At 39.2% G+C, this 14,734-nt stretch overlaps 1 long non-coding RNA gene across 1 annotated transcript in view; it reads right to left on the reverse strand.

The window, feature by feature from the left end:
* LOC148754962 (uncharacterized) overlaps nucleotides 1–14,734 on the reverse strand; it is a 472,891-nt gene that overhangs the window by 156,027 nt on the left and 302,130 nt on the right. The window contains exon 3 of the long non-coding RNA XR_016019423.1: nucleotides 1,277–1,362. This is a non-coding gene — a long non-coding RNA (uncharacterized LOC148754962). The remainder of the gene's footprint in view (nucleotides 1–1,276; nucleotides 1,363–14,734) is intronic.

Consider the following 14,734-nt stretch of genomic DNA (forward strand, 5'->3'; position numbering starts at 1 on the left):
CATTTCCCAGACCCCATTTTAGTTACACAACTACGTCCCACCCTATGAGACTTGGTTCAAAGAACATCTTCTCGGTAGAGCTTTACCCAAATGTCCTCAATGTCAGTCTCTTCTACCGTTGAAACCTTATGCAATTTTATATCCACATTTCTTAATATTGTCTCACTTTCTACCCAGTACCACAGCTAATTATATAAATGTCAACCTCTTCTCTGAGGCAGAAAATTCTTATTTTGCTTTCCAAACTTCACTGTATCTTCAACGGCAAGTTACACAGAGTAGAAATTATATAGTGTATGAGCAAGACCTTCGGCCTTTGTGTCAGAGGCACTGCGAGCTCCACGTCTCCCACTTTCCTTCGCAGCCTGCAAATTAATTAAACTTTACGAGCCTTATTTTTCTAACCCTTATTACACAGACAATAAACCACAAATGTCTTCCCCTCCTCATTAGTGTGCGAATCAGGTTAGTTGAATAGGTAACAATATTGGGTTTTTATCGGGTTTGAAGGAGTACATAATTTGAGATAAACATTTGGCTGTTATAAGAAAGGGACCCCCAAATAAAATGGCATTAAGAACATGGAATCTTTCATGGGACACCAGACAAGCATTTCAAGTTGGGAGTGACTCTGTTCCATAAAGTGATACAGGGACCCAGGTTCCTTGCGTCGTTTCATTCCTTCATTATTGCTATCCTCATCTGTATATTTGGAGCTGGGGCACAGGTTCATCCATATTCCAGATGATAAGAAAGGGTGGTTATAAAGTCGAGTCAACTATTTTCATTTAAGCCAAATGACACAGAAGTCACATACATCACTTTGCCTACATTCCTTTGTCAATAACAGTTTCTACGGTCACACCAGCTGTAAGTCACTATACAATGAAGCCTCTAGCTGGGCAGCCACAAATTCAACTCGAACTAAACTATTCAAAAGATGGAAACAATGGACGGAGGTGGAAAACAAGCCGTTTCTGCCATAGAAGTAAAGGAAACATGAGGTGGTATTATAAGCACCAGTAATCATTAAGTCATAAAGACTTGACGTGGACCTCAGAGACAGGTTCACGTAGGCAGAAGGTAGGAAACCTTTTAGTACAGTTCAATACGCCTGATGAGGTTAAACGGTTTGAAGAGAAGATCAGGCTCTTTGGATATGCTAATGATAGGTATCCACACACAGATCTTATTGAAATGTTCAGTGAAGAAGCAGAACTATAACTTAGCATATACAATCAATGCAGATGATACCACAGAATTTTCCAGACTGTACCTTTAGTGATCTTCAGATGAGAAACTTCCAAGGTTGCTTGAGTCCACATGGAAGTGACCAGTACAGCTATTACACGGCACTCATTGCTGGGGGAAAAGAAAAGAAAGAAAAACACGTCATTTATACACCAAGGAGGGCTTCCTAACCAAAGGTAGTAAGAGATACTAACACTTTCTTATTGGAAGGTACCCTATTTCCTCCTCTGGTTAGAGGCAGGAAGATTGATGGATGGGAGAACCTCCTGATAACCTCACATATAACGAGACTTTAAAAACAAAGAAGTAGAGATATGAGGCTGATATGATGGAGATGTGAGGGGCTCTTTGAATAAATTTTAGAAACACAAGGAGGTAGACAGAGAAATGAGAGCGTCTCTATATCCTATAGTGGTAATAATTACTTGTTATTTCTTGTTTATTTCCAATAAAGACACACTTTTTGGAAACTGCTAGGTAAATTTTAATTATTCATAGAAGTAATAAAAATCTTTATAAGAAAATTATAAAATGAATGAAGGAGTACACCAACAAATTAGTATTTAATGACCAAACATTGCAAGAGGCAGTGAAACACAGAGCTGCTGTTGAACAAGTACATGGGGGCAAAGTTGGGTGTGAACTCTTCCAGGGATGGGCATTAGCCACAGGGGCTAGTTAGGGATTTGTTCCCATAAATAACAAAGGGGGAAATCTCGTGTTAATTTGCAGGCAAAATCTATTTTTACAGTTCAGTGCCAAAGCGATACTCAAAATAGTTTATCAACTAGAACAAATTTTAACTCAGGGAGCCTTGTTGCTAAAGTTTAAGAATCTGCCAATCACTTACTCCATGACACTGGAAAAGACACTTAACTTTGCTGAGTCTCTGGGACTTCATTCTGTAAATTAATTATAGTGGACATTGTGTAGGCAGACGGGGTGGGAAGTAACCCAGGTGCTTTCAAATATACCAAGCCCTTAATATTTGGGATCTACAATTGTCAACCGTGGATATTCCAACATGAGTAAAGCAAGTGGCTATTAGAGACTGGCTCAAAGGTCTGGTCCAGCACACAGCTGTGGAAATCAGGTCTGGGCTTCTCATGGGTATTGTAGACTGTGAGGTTTAGGGAAACCCAGTTACCACTGGTAGGTGGGTGGGTTTTCCTGGAGTTATCTCTGAGAAGGGAACAATGCTTTCCACAGTACGATACGCAGTTACCTTGTAGTTAACTATAGTTAACTTACAGTTAACAAGTATAGCTCTGGTATCATACAGTCTCCTCAAAACTTGGCACCACCATTTTTAATTTGAAAGTCTTTGGTGACGTAGTAACGTTTCTATGACTCAGTTTCCTCATCCAGAAAATGGAGATAATAGTGCTATTTCATAGGGGTCTTGTTAAGATTTAAAGTAATTGCTCCTTGAAATGTTTAGTGCTTTGACATGTCCTCAATTAACACCGAGTAAATGCTTATTATGATCATTTGAATTTTCATTGGCCGGAACTCTAATATAGAGACATCCTATCAGATAGATGAAGTCTCTGGGAGTTTTTATTTAGAGAATCAAGAATATCATCAACTACAGGATGATTTCTTAGGCATTAACAGGGGCCCTGCATAAAAGTGTACACATTTCATGAATGTCTTCCCAGCTCACAATAACCCAACCTGCTCTGGAAACTGTCCTGGCCCCTTCTGTTATCTCTGGGGCTATGTTACTAGTATCCATGTTTGTACAGTTAACCCTTCTCCCAATCCCCGTACTTATTTGTCCTCGGGATAATAGTTAGATCTCTAACAGGCGAATCCAATCTTCAGTCATTGGAATGTAGAGTTGGGAGTGAGGATTTCTTAGTGGTTAGTCCCATGACATGAAAAGTGTGGCTCTGTTTTTCAGTGTGTGGGTTAAGAGGCTGAATGGGCTGCTGTCCAGACAGGAAAAAACAAACAAACAAACAAATAATAAACCGAGCAAAAATCCAGTGATGAAATAAGAAAAAGAAAGAGTCCTGAAGACTTTCCAGGTTCTACTTCCAATTCAGTGGTTTCTAAATCTGTCTGCCTGTTAGAATCAGCTGGGAATCTGTTAAAAACTTCAAAGCCTGGACCACACTATAGACCAATTAAATCACAATCTATAGAGATGGGTCACAGGCATGAATATAATTAAATTTCTCTGAGTCATTTCAGTGTACAGCTATGCTTGGAACCAATGTTCTAGTCTTTCCTAATAGTCCATCTGGAGAACTGACCTTGGGTTACATAAGCCATTCCAGTATCCTTATAATAAATTTCCCTAATTTCTGTAAATTTACTTCATTTACTTAAAAGCAAAAGATAACTATCTAAGCTGGGATTTGAGAAGTATGTACTTTACCAACCCTGGGAACTAGACAAGGGTCCAATTGTTTAAACTGGTATACACGGTGGGGATTTAACTGTTCATTTGAGTCTTTAGTTGTACACTATCATTGCGAAAAACCTTAAAGTTGCCTTCAAGGACATAGAAAACATTATAATACAACACGCACAATTGGGTGAGTAAGAAATGGGGATAAATACTAGATTCTAATAAACGAGGCCTCTGTTAATGGTGTTCCATGAACTTTTCTCAAAGTGTCCTGCTAATCAAATAGAAAACGGTAACTAGTTTAGTCAACCAATTGAAATTACATGTGACAAAAGCAAAGTATCTAGAATTACAAATGTTCTCAGTATAAGAAGCACGCATGGATTTCTTCGTTAGGTCCTTGTGAAGAAGAGGTGATGATGAACTGGGAGCATGACCAAGGAAACATGGCAGCAAAACAAATACAATGGATGAGACACAACATGAGGCCAGAAGAGCAGAAAGGCAGATTATGCTGAATCAAACCAAAGAGCCCAAAGAGGGCTGAAACCTTTTTAAATCATCCCCTTTTGTACATAAAGCGCTGATTCTACACTGTACCAGAACCAACACCCTTCTCCATCATTGAGAAGAAAGCCATGGATTTGGGAGCAGGGACCCAACCAAGCAAGTCCTGAAACCAGTCAGTTATAAGTGCCTGCCCCACTACACGTTTCCCATCCGCTGGGAGTGCATCTCAAGACCCTTCTGGGTAGAATTTCAGCTTATACCCTCTGTTCCTTTATCTGGACATCTCACCATCTAGTCAGTTCCAGCTCTCTTCAAATTTCCTGTATACTCAATTAAAATCTTCTGCTTGGGACGTCCTTGGACTTTTAAAATTCCCAATGAAAAGGTTGCAGCCTCACCTACACACTTCCAAACACCAGTCATCCGACTATGTATAGGTATCAAGATGGGGAGAGAATGTTAAAAATGCAGATTCCTGGGTCAGACTTCGAGGAATTTGATTCATTTGGTCATAAATGGGCTATAAGAATCTACATTTTTAAAAACACTTCAGGTAACACTGATTTAGGTGAAGCTGTACTAGACTTGGAGAACCCTGTCTTAACAAAATCTCAGAGTGTGTCTTCTCTACCTTTCTCCTTTCGTATTCTCTCCTGTATGCCATTTCCTGAACACTTACTATATTCCTGGCACTACACGAGGACCTTTCTCATAAATCAATTTAACACATTTTTACAAAAACCCCTTGTGGTAAATATTATTTCCCCCATTTTACAGAAAAGGGAATTGAGACAGGGATTTTGAAACTTAAGTTTGCCAAGGTCACAAGAAATGATGGGAGTTATAAAGATGAAATATACAGACACACATACACACACACACACACACACACACACACACACACACACTTTTTCTTTTAAAAGGAAAGAATGAGATTTAGTTGTGTAGGAATTCCAGCAGCACAGAGCTGGGAATAACACTGACTAAACAAGGAGAGTCGATAGCTTATGCCTCAGTTTCTCCATTGTCAAATTAGAAATGAAAGTGGCTTTAAATGAAGTTAGAAGGCTTCAGGGGAAACATGGTTTTCAGATGCAAAATATGATTAACATGACAAGAAGCACAGCAAATTGACAAAACTGCTGCTTAGACACCCCGAGTTCTCACAAGACATCATCCTGCTGCACTAAATGCCAATCAATGAGGATTAAGTGGATTGAATTTTCCTTAGAGAAACATGAGTTTTTAAAATGAAAAGGAAAAAGGCCTGGATTAATAGCTACTAAGGGCTTTGCAGACACGGTACTAAGAAAATCAGTCATTTGATAAACTTTCTATTAGCAGGGAAAACATATAGTTCAGAATCATGGACGTATTGAGTATAAATCTGGAAGAAAACTTATGTGAAATATCATGATTATTAAAACAACATCCTCAATATATCCTAGATACACAAGCCAAAAATTAATCAGATCATTTCCCTAACATTTCCATTTATATAAAATGGAATATTTATATAAAGTGGGATGTATAAAAAAGATATAATATGATTAATGTAATATAATTAATATAATGTGGGACATATAAAAAGATATATGATTAGTGTAATATGATTAATATAATGTGATTAATATAATGTGATAATGTAATGTATCCTATATACAGTTATACAAAATATTTTCCTTTTTGTGTCTCCAAAATGCAAATGTAAGTTTGACACTGTGATTAATAATTGAGATTAAATTGATGATGCTCTCAAAATTTATTTCAAATTCAAAGCAATCTTTGATATGAATTTTGTGGCCATTGGACTTCTGGCAGAAGAAGAGGAACTTCCATTTTATTAATAATTCAGGGCCAGCACACTATTTTCAGTCATTCCTGGGCAATTAAGTTTATTAAGGTAGACCACACAAGGGCAGAGTTAAGTTGAGCCCAAGTGGGTTGTACCAATACAGCTCTTGATTTATCCTCCTCACACAGTCCCTGACCAACGGCCTAAAAGTTATTATTAGGTATCAAGAGGAGCAGTTGAGCCACTCTGGACAATAGCCACCTTGCATGGACCGATTAAAGCAATTCCAGGTAACAAAGATGCAATGTGGTAGAATTAGCCAGATATTAGGTGACGCTGCTAATATCAGGGTCACCTAATGATAGTTTCATTATCTACCCTGGTTTCATATCCTAGGGTCCCATTTTCACAGAGAAACTCTGTTACTTCCTCGTCTCAATTGCTCATGGCTTCTTCTTTTGATCAGATTGCTTCAACTGGCTGCTACAAATACCTGGCTTTTTAGATCATGGTCTGCAGCTACCACCTACATATGTATTTCTGATCTTGACCCTGAATGTCCCTGCCTCTATTTCATTTAGGCTTCATACTCAATAATAACTCATTAATTCACTCTTTAAGATGTAAATATATGTTGACTCTTTAGGATCTTGGGAGGGCATTCTGGGGATACCACTCTGAGCAAGATCACCATATTGTTTGCCCCCATGAAACTTGCAGTCTGATAGGAAAGACAGAAAATGCAGCAACCCGTTCCCATTTGTGTGTTAAGCAAAGTGGTGGGAAGTGTGCAAAGGAGGTGACTAATATGTTTTACTGGGGTCCGAAAAGGACTCCTGAGGCAGGTGAAATTTAATCTAAGACTACAGAGCAGAAGGAGGTAGGGAAGGCAGAAATGCATGTTCAAGAAGAGAAAACAGCACACACGAGTATTCGGGCCTAGAGGTGAAAGGGGGCGAGTGTCTTAACTTAGAGGAGGAAACTGAGGCTTGGGAAAAGTTTCAACTAGAGAACTGGTAGAGAAGGATGCTAAAGGTATGTGTAGGAAACAGACCTGGAAGAGCCTTGACATCCATCCTAAGGAATTTAGACTTTTTTATGAGGACAGGGAGGGCCTGTTAAAGGGTTTTTAGCAGGGTTGGATAAGATGGTGGGAAAAAATCATTTGAAAAGGCAGTCTTGTGCTAAACAAGAATAAAGGCTTGCTTTTTGCTTATCCTGCAACTGGCAATATTGAAATGGATTCAAACAAGTACGGTGGAAGGGGCTGGTCTATGCTGAAGATTGGCCCACTCAGTATCCCCCTGGGTACTATTAAACAACAGTGAATCTGGACCCAGTCTGGCTTTCCTATCACCGATCTGGTGACAAGACTGGGAAGACCAAGTAAGTAGAGTCTCTGAACAATAATAAACCTCATGAGATATGCCATCCCTTACATAAGCAAATAAGAGATTTGAGACAGAAACCAAAAAAAACAGACATTTTATGTATCATGCCAAAGACCGCTGAGGGTAAGTAAAATCTAACAAATGTCATCCATCATCCATCCAGGCAATTGTCTGCTCTGACAGCTTATGCAGGGACCAAGGACATATTGCTGGAAATCTTTGGGGGATGGAGCATATTCTGTGCCTCTGTGTCCTCAATGGTGAGTTAGATTGGGAACATCCTTCAATTTGTCTTCCACAAGGATCCATTCATTTAATAACCGTGCAAGAGTTTTTTTGTTTGTTTGTTTTTAAACTTATTTGTATTTTTAATTTGCATTGGAAATAGTATGAAAGCTAGCATGGATTAGCATAGTATACTTCCAACTAGGATTTTCAAACCCCAGGCTTTAAGGAATATGGTTGTTTCAGTTCCAGAGAAAAATTCCATGATCTCGGTTTTCATGTTGGGATTCTGTATATTTCATTAAAGAAACAGTTCCATTGTTTGCAGGGAAATCCTAGAAAGAATCGGTGCGGGGAAAAAAGTATCAGAAAACTTGAGCTTAACTGGCTGCTTGATTTTTATCAAGTCCCTTCTCCTCTCTGAGTTACTATTTCCTCAACTGAATATTGAGGAACCAAAGTAGATAAACTTTAGGTTTCCTTTTAGATTCAAGAGTCTGATATATATCTCGAAAGCTGCAGGACTGTAAAATAAAAGTATACCTACTTCCCTTCTAGAGTATCTGTTCCTAGGAGAAATTTTTATCTTATTCTTTTCTTCTGAAACACTGTTTTGTGTTAAGCTCGTTTCAATCCCCAGGGTCTGCTTTTACTTGATATCATTCCCGTTATTCCAAAATATAGCATCACATTCATACTTTTAGTCAGTAGTTCTTAAAATAAGACGAAATTCTGAGTCTATTCCCCAAGCCTATGCATGTGTACACACAGGTTTGCACGCACATGCAAGCCCTGATAAACCCATTCATGCACTTGTCTTAAAAGAATGTTGTCAGACAATAGTTTAGTGGTTACCAGAGGGTAAGGGGGGTGCGGGGTGGGAGAAGAGGGTAAGGGGGATCAAATATATGGTGATGGAAGGAGAACTGACTCTGGGTGGTGAACACACAATGGGATTTATAGATGATGTTATGCAGAATTGTACACCTGAAATCTATGTAATTTTACTAACAATTGTCACCTCAATAAATTAAAAAAAAAAAAAAAAAGAATGTTGTCTAACTCCATGCCTTACTGCATTTGTTCATCAAATATTTGTAGACAATCAATGGCCACACATCCCTCTAAATTCTAATGATCTTAAATAAGCAGACATGATTTTTGTATAGGACTGCAATTTTATTTTCAAAGGGGCTCACAACCCAGAGAAAAAGACGTCTGTAAACCAGTCAACAACCATACAGAGTAGCAGCTATTGTGATATAGAGGTGAGGGAACCGACATATGCAGAGTCACACAGCTAACAAGATGCAGAGCCACGGGCCCAGGTCTGTTGATTCTTTGCCCAATACACTTTCATCTGAAGATTACAAAAGCTGCTAATCCTTGAGTTCTACTTCTTTCTTCCTGAAGGACATACGAGGCTTTAGAAGACATTTGATGGTCCTTGACTAGGAGCATTAAGACAGTAAATTAGACTGACATGGTCCATAAATCACCTAATGAGTGAGATCCAGACAGTGGGCCAGTGCAAATAGGACACATCGAGAATGACAGCCACCCAGATCCTGCGGAGATTGCAGGCTACATATAGGGTCCAGCTAAGTCTGTGAGACGCTGCCTTCATGTTTGTACACTGACCAGGGAGGGAGAGGGAAGAAGATGGTTCTTTCTAAACCTTGATGAGGACTGGTATCAAACAAGTTTGGCTCCAGAGTTGAACTTCCTGGTTTCCAATGCATGCCTGGCTGTGTGCTTTGTGACCCTGGGCACTTTACTTTCCCTTTTTAGACTTATTTTCTAGGGTGAGCCTACAGATCGAACAAGATAATTTATAAACTGCTTAGCTTAAGAATTATCTGAGTGTTCAGAAGATGTGAAGAACATATAATTATAACAATATTTTAAAATCTCATTTTGATTTGGCTCATTTTAGTTTATATTATCACCCTGGAGGTGGGTGGGAGAGTAAAACCCCAAACCTATTTCATCACCGACATTGTTAAAGGAAACCAAATTTTATTTAGTTGTATCATTTCCTTAAATTCTCTACAAAGGACACAGCAGCTATCCCTTGTACTTATGAGAAACCACGCCCCCTACCGCATTTGGCACACGTAGAAATATTCTTTCATCAACATTAATGCATTGCTCTTCACACCACCCTTGCTAGTTGGGTAGGGGTATCCTGCTTTATAAATATTAAACCTGAGGCACTGAGAGATAAAGTAATAACGATAATACTGTCAATAATAATAATAGGGACTGTTTCATAGTATTTACTATCGGTTCAGTACAGCACAATGTATTTTTATAATGAATTCTCACATGAACTTTAAGAAGTAGGTTGCTTATTTCTCCTTTACAGAGGAAGAAACTGAAGTTCCCAGAGATTAGTCACTTTGCTGATGATAACAGTAAAGCTGGGACCCCGCTGTAAGTCTGTCTGGAGTTTTAGCTGTTCAGTCCTGAGAAATCATTCTCCAAGTTACTCAGTAACCTAGTGAGGATGCCATGTTTTTAATCTGTTTCTCCACTCTTTCTGCTTTGGCATCTCAGGGAATTTGGGGTATATTTGTTTGCTAGTTTGCCATAACAAAACACCACATAGGGGGTGGCTTAATAACAGAAATTTACTTTTTCACGATTCTGGAGACTAGATATCTAAGATCAAGCTGTCGGCCACATTGGTTTCTTCTGAGTACTCTCTCCCTGACTTGTAGGTGATGGCCTTCTTCTCTCTAAGTCTTCACATGGTCTTTCCTCCATATGTGTCTGTGTCCTAATCTCTTTTTATAAGGACATGAGTCATTGGATAAAGGCATGCCCTAATGACCTTATTTTAAGTTAATTACCACTTTAAAGACCCTATCTCCAAATCTAGTCACATTCTGAAATACAGGGTCTAGGACTTCAACAAATGAATTGGGGTGGGGGGCACAGTCAGCCCATCACATGGGAAACTTGGCTTTTATCTGTCTTTGGCCACTTTAGTCTGTCAAAAGAAATGTTCCAGTTATTGCAAATATCCCTATATTGTAGAAAAGGCATCAGCTATGATCCAAAACAAAGGACAATGTCAACTCTTATAAAAGAAATAGTGGTCTTTAAAGGAGGGATTTAGAAAGGAATAAATAGAAAGCAAATCCTCGAAATAAAATAACTTAAAACATATAGTCCTTGTTATAAGCAATTTTATGAGCGTTATCTTAGTTAACACTTTCAATAACGTTACGAGAGAATTACAGTGATAATATGCTGATGAAGGGTAAAACTTTCATAATCCTTCTCCATTGAAATATTTGCTTTTAATAGAAAATATGGCTTCATTGATTAAGCATTTATGGAGCACATACGAGGTAAATAAAGTTCTCAAACTCATCCTAGAAAAAGTGCTACATACCTCATTGCTGAATATCACTATGGTCACCTTCGAAGTACGCCCCTTGGGAAGCTATGCACTGATGCCACAGCCTAGTCCACCCTTCAAAGCAATTTTGGAACTCTTTTTCTGGAATGACCATCAGAGCTGTCATCATGTTACCCTTAATGTCCTAAATGTCATCCAAATATCTTCCTTTCAATATTTCCTTTCTCTTCAGGTAAAGAAAGAAGTCATTGGGGGCCAAATCACATGAGTAGGGAGGGTGTTCCAATACAGTTATTTGTTTACTGGCTAAAAATTCCCTCACAGACAGTGCCATGTGAGCTGGTGCATTGTTGTGATGCAAGAGCCATGAATTGTTAGTGAAAAGTTCAGGTCGCCTGACTTTTTCACACAGCGTTTTCAGCACTTCCAAATAGTAAACTTGGTTAACTGTTTGTCCAGTTGGTACACATTCATAATGAACAATCCCTCTGATATATATATATATATATATATATATATATATATATATATATATATATATATATATATATAAAAAAGGATAGCAACATCATTGCAACAAGTTCGGGAACTTAATTGTCACAGCCCATAGTAGGCACCAGGCACTGTGCGAGGTGCAAGAGGAATTAGGGATAGGACTAAGAAGGGCACTGTCATTAAAGAAGGACACACTGCCGGCCAGGAATTGTCAATACATCTTAGGGATACTGATAGATGTGTTGGTCAATGAATCAATTAACCTCGTTCTTTTCTGTGTTTTCTTATGACAAACACAAAAACACTTATTTTTGTTTATTTGATTGTTGGATGGTTGGTTTTTAATTTCTCAATCAATTGAGACAAATGAGTTTGGCACAACACATTCCTTGGCATTTAAGAGAAAGGTTGTTATCAGGAATGGCTGTCCCCTAACCCTCTCTACCCCTTCATCCTACTCTCTGTGCATTAGTTCAAGGTCTGGCCTTACCTATCTTAGACTCCAATGTCAACTGCAATTTAATTAAACTGGTGGTAGGATTTCATCTTCCTTTCTCATATAGAATTATTGAGATTGATTGCCACTTGAGCTTTTAGATGGCAACAGAGTTGGGACGAGGGCAGTAGAGCAGAATGCGCCTGGTAGAGGCCACGAGTGTACGACGGTGATGGCATTGTGTCCAGGAAGTGAGTTTAGACAGAGGGAACCAGGTGTGTCCATCCGGTAAAGATCAGAGTCAGTGAAATGAGAGGAGTAAGCAAGGTTGGGGATCTTTGATTCTTGGACCAAAAGAATTCACTCAATACTCAATTTGGGGCTCTTCCCTTTCTAAAGAAATTTGAAACTGTTAAAAATTCTTAATTATATGTGTAAGTTGTTCATCTCTGAATTAGAAACAGTTTTTAACACAGCATATGAATCAGGTGTTGAACTTGAAGGGCACCAGCTTCCCCTTTCCTTTTTTTGTTTTTTAACACACTTGCAACCTATTTATATTCATAGCACCAGATCTATCTTTGCAATTGTTAAATACTGTGATATTTACTTAGGTTCTTAGATTTTTATCCATTGGTGTTTTGCATATGGCCAGGCTCATCCAGCATGGAATTTGGGGAGTTTTGTACAAAATGTTCTGCCATTTTCCTTATTATTATATGTTTTTGTATCAGAACAAATTTGTCTTTCAAATTGGTCAAGGTTGCTTGCAATTCTAATATGTCTTCCCAAGACTATGGCAGTAGTTTTCCACATTCTCTGCTTCAAATAGTGCCTTAAAAAAATGGGGGCAAGCATCATTAAGAATGGGATGGATAGATTCTTGCGGAGGTAAGTCACTCCTGTGGGAAAGAGACATTTATGATCTGGCATATGGTGAACATTTTTTTCAGTGCTGGTGATGATAGGCGCTTGTTGGGTGTAATTCACAATTAATTGTGCCCAACAGTTCAATAATAATTTAGATGGAAAGAGAAATGCAAAAGGATTCTTAGATCATGGGACTGTGTTGGAAACAAATAGCCAGACATTTATAGCCGAAAGTTTTACTTTTGGGAACTGTGCTATATTTTGGTGTTGTTTTTCTTCTTCTTCCTCTCTTTGTCTATGGCCTTCCTTTCTCCTCCCTTGGCTTTTAACTCTCTCTCTCTCTCTCTCTCTCTCTCTCTCTCTCTCTCTCTCTCCCCCCCCCCCCCCTCTTCGAATAACCTTTGAGATTTTTCCCTCAGTTCTCCAGTCTTTGTTTTCATCCTACAGGCCACTGCACTGTCTCTGACTTAAGATTTCTCAACCCGGAGCAGCAAACCAAAGACTGTAGCTAGGGCATGTCTCAGTGTGTGATAACAGAGTTGGGAAGAAAGACATTGTTTTCTGCCTGCATCAACATGTAATGCAAATACACCGTTACTTAATGATAATTTCTCCGTATTCCTTTTTCTAACTGTCCATAGTGAGAAGGTTGGGAGTAGTTGAAAGAAGGGGGCAGGGATTATTCCTGGAGGGTGATAGACAACCAACAGACATCCTTTACTCTGTCTACACTCTGCTGTAAGGAGAAGAGCAGATTCAGCAGTTTCTGCAAAATTACCAACACAGCAAGAAAGGCAGGCAAACAGATTGCTCAGATGGCCTGACTCTTAGCAACAAGATCAGTCAAGTTCAGATTGGCTGTGTACTGGGAGGCTGCAAAGTGGGCCTTCTTTTATATATTTGATTTCCTCAAATTAGGGAAAACCCTCTAAAATATTTAGCAGTGTGGGACACACTTTGGGAGACACCGAGAGACTCATTTTGATGTCATCTTCAGTGGCATGATTTCACATTTGTCCCAAAGAGTTGTCATCATCTTGACTCACTTTCTTTTGATTTATCTATGAAACAGTTTGGTTGCCAACTTGCCAATGGTTTGCACGTACAGACCTACTCTACCTCTTACCCTTTTCTTTCTTTCGGGGTTTTTTTTTTTTTTTTTTTTTTTAACTTTTATTTATTTAAGTGTGTATTTCCAGGACCCATCAGCTCCAAGTCATGTAGTTGTTTCAATCGACTAGTGGTAGAGGGTGCAGCTCACAGTGGTCCATGTGGGGATCGAACCGGCAACCTTGTTGTTAAGAGCACTGAGCTCTAACCAACGGAGCTAACCGGCCGCCCCCTCCCTACCCTTTTCTATCCTGCTCTGTGCCCCAGGAGGCTGACTGCTTTCGATAATTAGTGAGCTCCTTTGACGTATGGTTTTTAACTCTCTCTCTTCTGGCTTCTTGTGGGTTCAGCCAATGGGAGGTATTGAGAACAGATCTGGAGGGCACGGGGGAAATGAGGTTAGGGTATTTATTCCTCAGGTCTCTTCCTTCCAGATCATTGTGGCTTAGCTGCATCCCTTACAGAAGCCACTGTTCTTGGTAGGTAGCCCTCTTCTGTACTAATAACTAATCTCCACAGGGTCCTACAACTGTTCAATCATCTTATCTCTTCAGACCCAAGGATGTTGATAGTGCCCTGCTCTCACTGGTACTGGGATACTTTCTCAATTCTCTTTGCTGTCCCTTAACCCTACTAAACTGATTGTCATAGTCCCTACATTGAGCTCTCCTTGAATACCCTTTGAGGGTACCACTTGAGTATAGCACTGTTCATACCCTGATCAATAAACACAAGGGTGGGGACAATTCATTCAGTCTGATGAAGATAGTAAAAGTACAGATGTCATAAAAGGAGATTTGAATTTACATATGAAGTGTGGGGGCTTGGGGAGGTCACTGCTTTACTCAAGGTCACGAAGAAAGTCATTAGTGGAACCAGGATTAAAACCCATTTCCTTCAGAATCTACATCTCACATAATCC

Source organism: Rhinolophus sinicus, chromosome 16, assembly GCF_057876585.1.
Source record: "Rhinolophus sinicus isolate RSI-liver-muscle chromosome 16, RSI-T2T, whole genome shotgun sequence".
Taxonomy (NCBI): Eukaryota; Metazoa; Chordata; class Mammalia; order Chiroptera; family Rhinolophidae; genus Rhinolophus; species Rhinolophus sinicus.